Below are 11462 nucleotides of genomic sequence, written 5' to 3'. Positions count from 1 at the left end.
GCAGCAAGATTTATTGCAAACAGCGAAAGAACAAATCTTCCAAGGCATGGAAGGGGACCCCAGCGGGTTGCCTCTGCTGGCTTGGGTGGCCTGCTTTTATTCCCTTATTTGGCCCCACCCACATCCTGCTGATTGGTCTATTTTACAGAGTGCTAATTGGTCCATTTTACAGAGTGCTGATTGGTCCATTTTACAGAGTGCTGATTGGTGCGTTTACAGTCCTTTAGCTAGACACAGAGTGCTGATTGGTGCATTTACAATCCTTTCACTAGACACAAAAGTTCTCCAAGTCCCCACACAGAGCGCTGATTGGTGCGTTTACAAACCTTTAGCTAGACACAGAGCGCTGATTGGTGCATTTACAATAGTTTAGCTAGACAAAAAAGTTCTCCAAGCCCCCACCTGATTAGCTAGACACAGAGCGCTGATTGGCGCATTTACAATCCTTTAGCTAGACAGAAAAGTTCTCCAAGTCCCCACCCGACCCAGAAGCCCAGCCGGCTTCACCTCTCACTTGTGTGTATGTGAGGGGACAAGTATATGAGAGAAGGAAGAAAAAAGAGATGAGAGAGAATGATGAAGCAACTAAAGCAAAATATAAATCATTGGTACATCTAGGCAATGGGTATATGGAAATTCTTTGTACAATTTTGGCAACTTTTTAATACTTTTAAAATTATATTGAAATAAAAGAAAATGATGGCTGCTTGAACCACAGTGGTAGGGGTGCCTGTCATAAGAAACAGTCAGATTTCTGAACATATTTCAAAAGTAGAGTCCAAAGGATTTGCTGACAGCTTGGCTTTGGGGTGTGAAAGACAGGCATCAAAGAGGACTCCAAGGTTTGGAACCAAAGCAAATAGAAGGAAGAAGTAAACATTTATTTAGATGGGAAAACGGTGGGTGGAGAAAGCGTGCAGAGGTGGGAATCAGGATGATCTAGGACCTAGGATGTTTGAGCCGTCTATCAGCCATCCAAGTAGAGCTGTTCAGTAAGCCATTGAAATACACTTCTGGAGTTTGGGGGAGAAGTCTGAGCTGCAAATATAAAGTTGGTAGTCATCAGTTTATTTAAAGCTGTGAGGTGATTTAGGGAATTAACATAGAAGACTGGATTGAGACATTCTTGATAAAGACCTTCCTACTCTCAATCTATAAATAGTATGTAAATCCACAGTCTGTATTTAGCTATTTGCATCCTCATAGAGGAGTTCAGTATCTTCCCCTAATTTATTCACTTACATTTTCTAAAACAAGTATTTATTATTTTCAGTATGCAAGGCACCATCTCTATATGCCTATTATGCAAGCACCAACATGTGTATAAGATTCCACCTAGGTGATATGAATGAGTAGGTAGCAAGAACAAACAATCTAGAGTCATATATCTTATCATTCTCCCTATGCTGCTTAACTGCCTCGTAGAAATTTATTGCCCTGATCAACTACAAATATGTTTTAGGTAATATTGTGCAATGCCTTTGCAAGAGAAAACACATAACTCTATTTTCTCACCACTTCTGGGAGAGCAAGGGACAAAGCTTATCACCATTTTGTTTACTTGTTTTTTAAAAATAAATCTACTGCTCATGAAAGGTTACAATAAATTGGAGAAAACTTAACCCAAAGTCCCCTAGAATTGAGTTTTCTATGTCAAATCATCCCATGACCTCTGTGAGGCAATGCCTTCCCAAACTAAACAGTTATAGAAAAATTTATTCAATCCTTTGGTTGTTTTGGCTTTTTTTTCTCACCTTTTCTTTTAAATTTTATTGTAAAATTAAACACTAATACAGAAAACCACACGAATCAAATGTATAGCTTACTGAATTATTATAAGACAAACACCTCCAAGCTCATGAAACAGAACTTCACCACTTGCCTTGGAAACCCCCTCAATGTGCCCAGCCCAATCGCAGTCTCTCCCTTCCCCATAAATAACCACTATCCCGACTTGTTCCTCTAGTCTCTGTATTTCCTGCCAACAGGAAGCTGAATCCAGAGACAGGGTCCGATTCAGGTTCTATTCCCTTGACAAATTTATAGGCAGTGTTTTTGAAGGCTATAGAGGCATATTTTGTCTGGTTGTCTCTGTGATTTTAGAAACTGTTGATACTTAACGCCTATAGCCACTCATTAAAGGTTGCAAAATGGTGATATTCTAGTTCTATCATTTCTTTTTCATTTATTAGTTAGAATACTTTCATAAAGTGACACTTCCCCTTATCTACTATTTGTTTACAGAGTAAAACATTTCATATAGGAAATGAAGGATAAATGTTTGGTTTTTTGGCTCTGTTTACCAAGATAATGATTTCATTTCTTATCATCCTCCAAAACTAATAATTATGTTTTTATATTATCATGAAATCATGGATTTAAACCTATTTGATGAATTTTAATCCATTGCAATTATCATTACTAACTCAAAATTTTCCATCTTTGGCAATGGTAGCCTCTTCAAGTTGACTCCTGAGTCCTGTAGACATGACCCTAGTTGTCTTTGATAGCTCCCTAACCATCTGGTATGACAAGATGTTCCAGGGTCGTCTTGTTCATTTCCTGCATTACACCTGGAATCAGCACTGTCTCCAAAGACACCTGGTCCTTTGCAGTGATGAATGGTATTGTAAAACCACAAAATAGAAGCTAGAGATGTTTACTGCTGCTGTGTAGTTATTGTTTCTAGGTCTTTTCTTTTTCTTTTTCTTTTTCTTTTTTTTTGAGACAGAGTTTCAGTCTTGTTGCCCAGGCTGAAGTGCAATGGCACTATCTTGGCTCACGGCAACCTCCACTTCCCGTGTTCAAGCGATTCTCCTGCCTCAGCCTCCTGAGTAGCTGGGATTACAGGCACGTGGCACCACACCCGGCTAATTTTGTATTTTTAGTAGAGACGGGGTTTTTCCATGTTGGTCAGGCTGGTGTTGAACTCCCAACCTTAGGTGATCTGCCCACTTCGGCCTCCCAAAGTCCTGGGATTACCGCCTCTGTGTCTTTTCAGTGGACACATCTGGGAATAAAATAAGACAAAGAATCACGTAGGTTTATATTGATATCTTCACTGAGGTTTTATTTAATCTCTTCTCTACTTTAGTATCACCTTTCTTCCATATCAAGGAAGAATCTTGGTTCTCAAGGACAAAGGAGATGATAGATTTAATATCTCAGAATTATTCATTTGTTTTATTCTATTTTACACACAGTCTCAGAATGGCAATAGTAAGACTAATACCAATATAACCAATGAAATTATTCCCCCTCTCCATTTTAAACAGTTGATTAGCATTCTTTCTTAGCCCTCAGTCTTCATTCTAGGGACCCATGTACTCAATGCTCACCAACAGTCCTTACAGTAGTCAATATTTGTCTAGTTATTTTATCTGAACCTCATTTTCTAAAAGATTTTTCAGGTAGGGCTCATGAAAATAATATTCCCGGAGTTCTGTTGGTGCCTATTATACTTGAAAGTCATGCTAGATATAGAATTCACACTTGTTTCCATGAGGATCTTAAATATCTTAATCCATATTTTTTTGCATACAGCATTAGTGTTAAAAAGTATAATAATCTAATTTCTTTTCCTTATAAACAATGTGCTCATTTTTTCTTTTTTCTTTTCCTTTTTTTTTTAGGGGGGGACAGAGTCTTGCTCTGTCACGCAGGCTGGAGTGCAGTGGTGTGATCTTGGCTCACTGCAATCTCCCCCTCCCAGGTTCAAGCGATTCTCCTGCCTCAGCCTCCCGAGCAGCTGGGACTACAGGCGCCTGCCACCACGCCCAGCTAAGTTTTTGTGTTTTTAGTAGAGATGGGGTTTCACCGTGTTAGCCAGGATGGTCTTGATCTTCTGACCTTGTGATCCGCCTTCCTCGGCCTCCCGAAGTGCTGGGATTATAGGCATGAGCCACTGCGCCTGGCCAGCAATGCGCTTATTTTTTCTAGATACTCAAAGGATATCTTCTTTTTTATTTTTCTGAGGCAGAATCTCATTCTGTAGCCCAGACTGGAGTGCAGTGGTGCAATCTCAGCTCACTGCAACCTCCGCCTCCTGGGTTCAAGAGATTCTCCTGCCTCAGCCTCCCGAGCAGCTGGGATTATAGGTGCACTTCACCACGCCCAGCTAATTTTTGTATTTTTAGTAGAGACGGGATTTTGCCATGTTAGCCAGGCTGCTCTCGAACTCCTGACCTCAGGTGATCCACCTGCCTCGGCCTCCCAAAGTGCTAGGATTACAGGCATAAGCCACTGCACCCGGCTACTCATTTTTTGCTTTTAATTTTTAAATATTTTATATTTAAATTTTTTTCAATTTGGAAGTAATTTCATATTGGCAGAGAAAGTTGTAAAAAATAGGACAAAAAATTTCTATCTACTGTTTACCTATTCCTCGAATGTTAATATCTTACATGCTTACAGTACAATTATCAAAATCAGGAAATTAACACTGATATAACTATTGTGTAATGTACAGACCTTACTCAAATTTTATCAGTTGTTCCATGACGGTCCTTTTCTTCATCAGGATTCAGTCCAGCATCACACATGGCATTTAGTTCTGTCTCTCCTTAGCTTCTTTTAACTTTGAACAGTTGCTTCATCTTTCCTTGTCCATATTTTTGAAAAGTGTGGGCCAGTTGTTTTGTAGACTGTCCCCCACTTTGGGTTTATCTGACATTTCCTCATGATTAAATATCAGTCAGGATTTTTCAGCTTTGGCACTATTGACATTTTTGGCCAGATAATTCTGTGTTGTAGGAGGCTGTACTCTGCGTTGTGTTTATTGTATGTTTAACAGCATCCTTGGCCTTTACTCACTCAATGCCAGTAGTATTTTTCCAGTCTTGACAATCAAAAAGTCTCCAAACATTTTCAGATGTCTCCTGAGTGTGAGAGGAAATGAATCCCAGCTGAGAGCCACTAATTTAAGTTATGTATTTTTGGCAGGCAGTATATTCGACTGATTGGATGAGGTCCACTCACATTATGGAGGGGAATGTGCTTTATTCAAAGTTCACTGATTGAAATGTTAATCTCATCCAAAAGTGCCCCTACAAAAACATCCAGAATAATGTTTGACCAAATACCTGGGAACCATGGTCCAGCCACGTTGACATATAAACTTTGATATATTTCAGGTTTGTGTGATTTACAGCGAAAATCATTCCTGATACATAGTGCTATTTGAAATTTATGAAATTACTTTGATATTCCAAACATTTCTCTTCCTAGTTCACCTTAACCACAACCACACAAAGTACTTCCCTGATCTGTTTTTACTTATTCTTCATCACCTACATTCTCAACTAAGATTGATGATTCTGAAAATCTTACCTCTCTATTGCATATCAAAGGCCCTAGGAAACACATAAATATTTACCTATCTCTAGACAGAGGATTTCTTTCCTCACTTTTATTCAATTGTTTGCTATGGTATAGACCTGTGATATCTAATATGATACCTACTAGCCACCTGTGGCAACTGAGCATTTTAAATGTGAATAGTTTGAATTGAGGTGTGCTGTAAATGTAAAATACACAATGAATTTTGAGCCGTTAATATAAGAAAAAATGTAAACCATCTCAATATGTTTTTACATTGATTTCATGTTGAAATTATAATATTTTGGATATATAGGATCAAATATTATAAAACATTAAATATTACAATTAATTTCACTTGATTCTTTTGACTTTTTTAATGTGGCTGTTAGAAAATTTAAAATTACAGGCCAGGCGCGGTGGCTCACGCCTGTAATCCCAGCACTTTGGGAAGCCGAGGCGGGCGGATCACGAGGTCAGGAGATTGAGACCATCCTGGCTAACACGGTGAAACCCCGTCTCTACTAAAAATACAAAAAACAAAACAAAACTAGCCGGGCGTGGTGGCGGGCGCCTGTAGTCCCAGCTACGCAGGAGGCTGAGACAAGAGAATGGCGTGAACCCGGGAGGTGGAGCTTGCAGTGAGCCGAGATGGCGCCACTGCACTGCAGCCTGGGCGACAGAGCGAGATTCCGTCTCAAAAAAAAAAAAAAAAGAAAGAAAATTTAAAATTACATGTGTGGATTGCATTTGTGGCACACATTATATTTCTATTGGACAGTGTTAGTATATACATAGAAATAATTTTTTGTAATTAATCTGTCAATATTATATGTACATTTTATAGGCTTTTACGATTTTATTCAAAAATATAAGTTGATTTGTTTTATTTTTATTCTTTTAAAAGTGCTATCTGGAGCATCGTTAGCAATTCAGAAAAACAAAAATTACAATGAAAAATCAAATGGGTAAGGAAAGGGTTATACGAACAGGGACTCGACTCAGCACTTCGTGTCCAAGAAGCTTAGCAATTTTCCCAGCTCACTGAATTGTGGGAACTCAGCTTTTCCAGGGAATAAATACGCTATTTTTAACAATTTTATTATACAATTTGTCACAGGCTGTCTCATGAGAGTATCAACAATCAGTTTCAAATAGAATCCAACCACAAACACTTCTCCACATGGGACTCGGAACATCTGGCCTGTTGGAGTGCCCTCCGCCTCAGGCGGTGCCGGCAGTCTGACTTTGATTCTCACTCTCCTCGAAGGCTTTGTCATACTTCCCACACTGGAACTAAAAAGGGAGGAAACCGTCTTTCAGAGGCCAGCCTTCAGCAGGTCTGAGTGCTAGGCGTCTATTCCCCCTGACTTAGGACGGCAGGCCCTTCCAATGGAGGCACGTGCTGCATTCCACTGATATCACTGACTTGATGATTTATGTGGCATTTTCCCTAATGGTCGAGATGACAGCTTTGGTCTAGAAAAAAAATCAGCCAGCTTCTCCAAGCTGAAGAGATCATTATATCTGCCCTGAGCAGAACGCTTTCATGCAGGAGGCTCAAATTTATAACAGGCACAGGCTGCTGTGTTGCCCACACCTTCACATGAGGCAGAAAAGGCTCATGACTGGAAAAATGAAGCAAGTAAACGTGCTCATTCAGCCAGCGGCACCAAAGCAGTGAAAGACACTGAAAAAGGGAGATCTAGGGGAACATGGGAATTACATAAAGAAACCCCGGGCGTCTTACCTCCCTTTCAGCAATATCACCCTGAAAAGTTAGAAACTGAACATTAAAAACTCACTGATGTTGTTGGCTACGTGGAAAAGCCCCACAGAACCAGGCTGGGTGGCTCAGGCTTCAGTTAAGGGTGTGGTAATCTCAGCATTTTGAGAGGCTGAGACAGGAGGAGGATTGCTTAGCCTGGAAAGTTGAGGCTGCAGTGAGCAAATATCGTGCCACTGCACTTCAACCTGGGCAACAGCGAACCTGTCTCAAAAAAAAAAAAAAAAGAAAAAGAAAAGGGCCGGGTGCAGCGGCTCATGCCTGTAATCCCAGCACTTTGGGGGCCAAGGTGGTTGGATCACTTGAGCTCAGGAGTTCGAGACTAGCCTGGCCAACACAGCAAAACCCTGTCTCTATTTAAAACAAAAAAATACAAAAATTAGCTGGGCGTGGTGGTGCACACCTATAATCCTAGCTACTGGAGAGGCTGAGGCAGGAGAATCACTTGAACCCAGGAGGCCGAGGTTGCAGTGAGCCGAGATTTTGCTACTGCATTCCAGCCTGGGTGACAGAGCAAGACTCTGTCTTAAAAAAAAAAAAAAAAAAAAAAAAAAAAAAAGGAGATGGCCCATGATAGATTTCTTCCTAATGGGAAGAAATCTTTAAGGAAGCAAAAACTGTCCTGAAATCATATTTTCCAAGTACAGGTCTCAATACAAGTGTGTCTTTAAATGAGACATGTAGAAGACTCTGGCATGACACTTTGGCTCACCCATATTCAGTAGGTAGACACACTCTCACTCTCCTGTGATTCACATGGGTATACACACACTTAAGTGTTCTCAGCAATGATAACAAGACTTACAAGAAAGCATTTGCCTCAGCGGAAAACAGATTTCGTCTTTCATGGAAAGAGTCATTATCAAAGTATTTGAAAATATTTAAGCAGAATTGATGTGAATAAAAATTTACTAGAAGATTAAATATATTTGAATGAATATATGCCATTCCATCTTAAATATTAATGCACCTTTTGCTTTCTGCCACACTCACAATTATATAAAATAAGTGACAGAGAAGATAGAGTTTCAACTTGTTAGATTCAATTTACAGTCACTGCTACCATGACTAACTAAAGTCTTTTAACTGCAATGACAATGTAACATGTAGCCTATGTACATATTCCATACACAAGACACAATTTTGCTTTCCAGGCTTTTGGGGGGAGTATTATACACTTTTATGTTGTTAAATAGTTTTCACAATATTCCTTTCTATGAATATTTGATGGATAAATTAATGAATGAAAGGAATGACAGGAAGATAAAGAAAATAAATGCAATTTTGCAAAAGCAAAATAGTGGTCAGGCATGGTGGCTCATGCCTGTAATCCCAGCACTCTGAGAGGCCGAGGCGGGTAGATCACCTGAGGTCAGGAGTTCAAGACCATCCAGCCTGATCAACATGGTGAAACTCCTTCTCTACTAAAAATACAAAAATTAGCTGGGCGTGGTGGTGCATGCTTGTAATCCCAGCTACTTGGGAGGCTGAGGCAGGAGAATCACTTGAACTTGTGAGGCAGAGGTTGCAGTGAGCCGAGATCGCGCCATTGCACTCCAGCCTGGGCAACAAGAGCGAAACTCTGTCTTAAAAAAAAAAAAAAAAAGCAAAATAGTATTTATATTGGAAGGAGTTTCTCACAATATGCCTTTTAACTTTAATACCTCACAAGAATTCACGTGACTTGCTGAAAAGGTTTGCCTGCCTCTTCTAGTTGGCAAATAGTCTTCCCACATCAATAGAGGTGACAGCTATTTTGTTTGGTTTTTTCCCTTTGAAATGGGAGAAGCCTGTGTAATGGGCCCTCAGCTGGGAAGGAGATAGCACTAACACATTGCAGGACCATGATTGAGTTCTCCCTCTTGATAATGATGTTGGGTGAATGAGTAGATGAAACATTTACATCTTTTTTTTTTTTTAAGAGCCAAGCTATTAACACTCTGCAATTCCTCTTTCAGCAGTTCATGATGTTTTGCCTGTGCTGAAATTCCCTCTCACCATAGATAGACTATATTTCAAAAGTTAATTTAGTGCATTGTTAGAGACCATGAATATCTTTTGCCATAAAAACTGTTCTAAAAGATGGTTTGGTTCCCTTGCTCATCTCAAATTTATTCATATACTGTGGCTGAAACACCTCATGTTTGCAATGATATGTACTTGAAAATAATAATATTAGTAATTGAAAGAGAAAAATCATGAAGTAAAATAAGAAATATTTCCAACTGAAGGCTTAGGGAGAAGTTTTTTTTGAGACCGAGTTTCGCTCTTATTGCCCAGGCTAGAGTGCAATGGTGCAATCTCGGCTCACTGCAACCTCTGCCTCCCGGGTTCAAACGATTCTCCTGCCTCAGCCTCTGGAGTTGCTGGGATTACAGGCATGTGCCACCACGCCTGACTAATTCTGTGTTTTTAGTAGAGATGGGGTTTCGTCATGTTGGTCAGGCTGGTCTTGAACTCCTGACCTCAGGTGATCCGTCCATCTTAGCTTCCCAAAGTGCTGGGATTACAGGTGTGAACCCCTGCACCCGGCCAGGAGTGGCTTTAACTAGAAAAATTTGAGGAGATAGAATTTTATATGTATTTTCAAGTATTTTAGAGGTTGATCATACTGGTTTTATTTTCAGTTAAAATGCTTTTTCTTTTTTTTAGAGGAGGATAATTTGATCTATTCATCAATTAGAATGTAAGCTTCAGGAGTCCAGGGACTTGTTAATTTTATTTGCCATATGTCCGCAGCACCCAGAACAGTATCTTACATAGAGAGGAGTTCAATAAATATTAGGTTGGTGCAAAAGTAATTGTGGTTTTTGTCATTACTTTTAATATTTATTGCATTCATTCATTAATTCAGCAAATATTTACTGAGCATCTGCCATGTTCCTGCCACTATAAAGAAGCTGGGAAATAGAAAAAAAGAAGTTGAGCAAAACTGAAGAAATCTACACCTTCGTGGAGTTACCTTCTTGTAGGGGAGAGAGAAACTCATAGAAGAATCACATGAATGAGTGTAAACCTGATTTAAAGTTAGCTAAGTGCTCAAAAAGAGAGTTACTTCGCCATGACTGGCGCGTATTTTTGGTTCAAAGATTTTAATGAAATTGAGGAAGAAATATAATTCTTCCGAGGAAACTGACAGGCTAAGGAGCAAGAAGGAAGGAGGTCATAAGAATGTGCGCACGCAGAAGAGAATGAACTCTCCAGACAGGCAGTGAGCCGAGCTAATAGAAGAGAAAGCAGAGATGGAGTGCGGAGCACAGCCGCATACAACACCCCTTTGAGGGGTGGGGAGAAAGGAAGTAGAGAGGACACGTCCTCCCCGGGCACGCAGCAATGCTGTCCAGAGTGGGTCAATGGGAATGGAATGGGGGTGGGGTGTGGGGAGACAGCACACAACTTCATCCAAATATACAGGATGTTTCATGATTTAGAAAGTTCCCATGCTGATTAAAAACAAAACAAAACAAACCCCAAAATCATGTCCTTTGCAGCAACATGGACTGAGCTGGAAGCCATTATCCTAAGAGAACTAATGCAGAAACCGAAAACCAAATACCACATGTTCTCACTTTTAAGTGGGAGCTAAATATTGAGTACGCATGGACATAAAGATGGGAGCAATAGACACCGGGGCCTCCTTGAGGTGGGAGAGTGGGAGGAGGAGGAGGATTGAAAAACTACCTATTAGGTACTGAGGCAGAATAGGGTTTGGAGACAAGGAACATAAGGACTTCCTAGAACTAAGTCAAATGGAAAACACTTCAGCTACAACAGAAAATATCCTCTCCATTTACGTAGGGCGTACAACAGTAAATGACTTTGTAACTTTACTTCACCCTCTTAATTTACATAGAGCATACACCAAGTAACCAGTGGAAACCTCTAGAGGGTATTTAAACCCCAGAAAATTCTGTTAACAGGGCACTTGAGCCCCTATGCTCGGGTCCACTCCTACCGTGTGGAGCATCCTCTCATTTTCAATAAATCTCTGCTTTTGTTGCTCATTCTTTCCTTGCTTTGTTTGTGCGTTTTGTCCAATTCTTTGTTCAAGACACTAAGAACCGGGACACACTCCACCGGTAACAGTACTATGCTCATACCTAGGTGACAAAATAATCTGTACACCAAACCTCAGTGACACACAATATCCATGTAACCTGCACATTTGCCCTCAGAACCTAAAATAAAAGTTGGAAGGAAAAAAAAAGTTCCCATGTTGACTCTTTCTGAAAAGTTAATTGTATGATTTATATAAGTAATTTTAGATTTAATAATAAAATAATCATTTTTTATAATATTTCTAGCAGACTAATTGGAAGGATAAATTTAAGGATGTGATTGAACACTTTATTAATTAAAG

The sequence above is a fragment of the Pan paniscus genome, chromosome 13, assembly GCF_029289425.2.
Source record: "Pan paniscus chromosome 13, NHGRI_mPanPan1-v2.0_pri, whole genome shotgun sequence".
NCBI classification, from domain to species: domain Eukaryota; kingdom Metazoa; phylum Chordata; class Mammalia; order Primates; family Hominidae; genus Pan; species Pan paniscus.
The sequence above is the reverse complement of the archived record's forward strand: the minus strand, read 5'-3'. Positions refer to the sequence as shown.